This window comes from Equus przewalskii, chromosome 2, assembly GCF_037783145.1.
Source record: "Equus przewalskii isolate Varuska chromosome 2, EquPr2, whole genome shotgun sequence".
Taxonomy (NCBI): Eukaryota; Metazoa; Chordata; class Mammalia; order Perissodactyla; family Equidae; genus Equus; species Equus przewalskii.
The window spans coordinates 19,219,206-19,223,424 of NC_091832.1; the positions used below are offsets into that span (position 1 = coordinate 19,219,206).

Here is a 4,219-nt window from a genome sequence, read left to right on the forward strand (position 1 = left end):
GACTATTCACAAAGGTAAAAGGATCAATTCATCAAGAAGACATAATCCTAAATGCACCTAATAACAGAGCTTCAAAATATAAAGCAAAAACTAAAATGAGAAATAGATAAATCCATAAGTATAGATTATAACCCATAAGCATGTAGAAATCCCCAAAGAGATTGCAACATTCCTCTCTCAGCAATTGACAGAACAAGTAGTCAGAGGATAAGGGAGCACACAGAAGACCTGAAGAGCTTTCTTAGCCAATTTGACCTTTTTCTTAAAAAAAAAGATTTTATATTTTCTTTTTCTCCCCAAAGCCCCCCGGTACATAGTTGTGTACTTTTAGTTGTGGGTCCTCCTAGTTGTGGCATGTGGGACGCTGCCTCAGCATGGCTTGATGAGCAGTGCCATGTCCGTACCCAGGATCCAAACCGGCAAAACCCTGGACCGGCAAAGCAGAGCTCTCGAACTTAACCACTCAGCCACGGGGCCGGCCCCTGACCTTCTTGACATTTGTAGGAATTGCTAACCGAGAACAGGAGAAATGCACATGGAGCAAGATAGACATACGTTGGGCTGTAAAAAAGTCTCAATACATTTAAAAGGCTTGAATCATACAGAGTATCTTTTCTAAACAAGACACAATTCAGTTAGGAACCAATAACAAAAAGGTATCTGGAAACGCCCCAAATACTTGGAAATTAAATGCATTACTGAATAACCCATGGTTTAAAGAAAAATTGGAAAATATTTTGAACTGAATGAAAATGAAAACATGACGTCAAAATTTGTGGGATACAGCTAAAGCAGTGCTTAGAGAGATATTCATGGTTTTAAACACTTAGAAAGAAAGATCTCATCTTAATTATCTAATTGCAAACTAAGAAGCTAGAAACAGAAAAGCAAATTAAAGCTAAGAGAAACAGAAGCAAGGAAACTAAAGAAAGGAAATCAATAAAATGGAAAATAAACAGTAGAGAAAAATCAATAAAACCAAAAGCTGGTTCTTTGAAAAGGTCAACAAAATTGATAAGCCTCTAGCTAGACTAATCAAGAATAAAAGAGCAAAGACACACATTATCAATATTATGAAAGAAAGAGGACATCCCTACAGATCCTACAGACATTAAGGGAGAAAAAGGGATTTCAACTTTGTCATATCAATAAACTCAACAACTTGGATGAAATGGACACGTTCCTTGAAAGACACAAATTAAAACTGACTGAAGAACAAACAGAAAATCTGAATTGTCCTATATAGTTATATAAGAAATAGAATTCATAATTTAAAATCTCCCCACAAAGAAAACTCCAGGCCTGGATGGCTTCGATAATGGATTCTACCAAACACAGTCCTACACAAACTGAAAAAAATAGAGGCAGGGAGGACTCCTCCCAACTCTTTTTATGAGGCTAGCGTTATCTTGACCAAAAACAGACACAGACATTCTAAAAAAAGTAATCCACAGACCAATACCATTCATGAACCGCGAAGAACGGCAGGGGCACCGGATTGACGTGTCAGTCCTCAATAGAATTCTGATGAGAAATTACGGCATCAGAAGATATGGAGCTCATAAGCGGATGCTGGTGGAGCAGAGGGGGCATCTCACAGGAGGGAACTTGTTAATGAGTGAACGTGAACCCCTGCCACCTGAGTTCTCCAAAATATGACGGAGAGAGACTTTGAAGAAGTCTATGGATCCTGCACGGGAGCAAGAGCTAGTGAAATTGTGGTGTCCTTTGTTTCCACGTGCTAGTAAGATCTGGAAAACTTGTGTTTTAGTGACAAAATGCACACTTCACAACGAAAGCATAATCGAGAACTCTTAGGCACAAAATAATTTTGAATCCAAACAGTTGGAGCAAAAGCTATTAAAAATATAAGAATAAATAATCAGAAATACAACTGTGGTGAGAGATTTCAATATTCCTCCTTTAACTTATTTTTGTTCATAACTTGGTGAATCTTTTCCATCTATATATTCAGCTTTGATTTTGGCTCAGAAAGCTTTGCTTTTTATTTTTCTTTTCTTTTTTTAAAATTATGTCTTTCATTACTGCTTCTGTCATAGATATTCTCTATGCATTTTTGGAAATACCTTTAATTTTTTGATGGGATTTCCTTTTTGCTTTTTGCCCTCCATGTATGTCTTTTTTCCCATGGCTTTATCCTTGCTTTTTCCTTTTATTTAGTTTTTAAAATTCTGCCCAAATCCCTCACATTGGCAACTCATGTAAAATACTCTTATTCTTATTTTTATTGTTACTATGTCACAGTATTATCAGTTCTGTTCTACGAGCCTTTGTAATCTAACCTTCACTTAAGCCAGAAACATGGGCACAATCTTTGACTTTTATCTCTCTCTATTTCCCCTCCTATTTTCAATGCGTCATCAAGTCCCGTAGCTTTAATCTTCAAAGGATGTCTTGGAACCCCCTTATCTCTATTCCCACAGCTACTCCCTTTGTTTGGTTCCTGATCATTTCTCTTCAGGGTTATTAAACAGCTTTCTAATGGATCGCCCGGACTCCAGTATTTCAGGACAATACCCTGATTCCGTAGCTAACTTAAGGAACTCCTTACAATTTCCCCCTGGTCTTCCTCCCCAGCGACATCGCTGAAGCTCTTCTTCCTCTCGGATGCTGAAGTCATTAGCGTTCCTGAACTGGCCAGGCTTCCTCGCATCTTTGTGACTTGCGTGTGCTGCCTAGATGTTACTGCCTACACCCCCTTGGTGAGTTTTAATTCATCCCTCAAGATTCAGCTCAAACCCCACACTCACTGGGAAGCCTTTTCTCATGCCTGTCACCCCTCCTTAGTCTGTGCAGGTGGGGTCCCCCAAACCCCACATTTTCCTCTATCACAGCACGCATCGCACGATGCTGTCATCCTCTCTTTATTCTTCTGTCTCCCTCACCTCAAGGTTGTGAGCTCCTTGGGAGCAGGAATTACCTTATTCATCTTTATTTCCCTAGCACCTAGCATAAAGCCTAGTGTAACGTGTTTTTGTTGAATGAAAAACCTAGAATATTGACCCTAATTCCAGGTCCTGGATGAAGAGCACTCATACCCTCCGCTTGACCCTGCTCTCATCCAGCTCCCGGACTGTGATACAAGCAACAGGAAAGCCACTGAGCAAGCTGTGTCTCCGGCTCCTGACTCAGGGTTTGACATACACTAGGCACTCAACAAAAATTTCTCAAGCTGGACTTGGCTGCAATATATTAATCTGTCCTAAATTGGACTGGTGCATCAAGCAAGGGCTGGAAGTCGATGAAGAAAGGCTATTTAACTGCATCCAAACCAGTCTCCACGGGGATTATATGGATTTTGTTTTTTATGGGGAAGTGAGAGGACTACTGAATAGAATAAACCCAATGCTGCTCATTGGATGGATTGTCATGATGAACGACCTGGTGACTTAGTAAGAAGGCATCTACCGTGGGGTATTTCTGAAGTTGGCCACTCAGTGTGACGGGCAGTGACAGCAGTCTCCTGTGCCTTTGTGAGGGTATCCAGCAGATGGAAATGAGATTTAGAGCGAAATCATGTTTGCGGGACAAATAAATGACAGAGCATGGGGCTCCCTCCACCTTGCTCCCCTAACACCTGGATGCAATGAGAGGTCCTAAAGGCAGGATGGTGTCTGGATATTGCCAGCCAATGGTGCTCACAACCAAGAGGGCAATTGGGGACAATCCCAGAGAAGGAGACGCATAAGCAGATGTAGTAAGATGGCGGTGCTGCCCTATGTAGCAGCTGGGGCATCGAGCTGGGCCAGGGCATTGGCCCCTGCTGGGCCACACTTGAGCATCATTTTCGGAAATAATGATAAGATCTAATCAAAGATTGTGTAGAAGAGGGAGCGAGAAACCAATAAATCTTTTAGTTAGCTCCCCTGATTTTCCCAAGCCCTCCTTGCTAAAATCTCGCTACAGAGGAAAGCATTTATTTTCCCTTGCCTTTCAATTTAATTTTAATTTGATGATTTTTTTCCTGAGTACCTCCTCCCTGCGAGCAACTGCTGTAGGGGTGGGGGATCCAAAGAAGGGTGAGACAGTCTCTGCCGTCACGGAGTTCTCAGTGTGTCCGGAAGGTCAGGGGACAGAGGGAGAGGAGCTGGGCTGGCCCAAGGTCTGATGCAAGCAGGACTGCTCTGGCAGAAAAAGCAGAGCCCAGCAGGGGCGGAGAACCCTCCTTTAGCAGCACAGGAGCTGGGCGAATCCCAAG

At 42.0% G+C, this 4,219-nt stretch overlaps 1 long non-coding RNA gene across 1 annotated transcript; it reads left to right on the forward strand.

Moving 5' to 3' along the window:
- Window positions 1-2,486: 2,486 nt before the first annotated feature.
- LOC139079376 (uncharacterized) lies at window positions 2,487-3,378 on the forward strand. Its single transcript, XR_011532965.1, has 2 exons — window positions 2,487-2,723; window positions 3,036-3,378. It is a non-coding gene; the product is annotated as an uncharacterized lncRNA (long non-coding RNA).
- The last annotated feature ends 841 nt before the right edge of the window (window positions 3,379-4,219 follow it).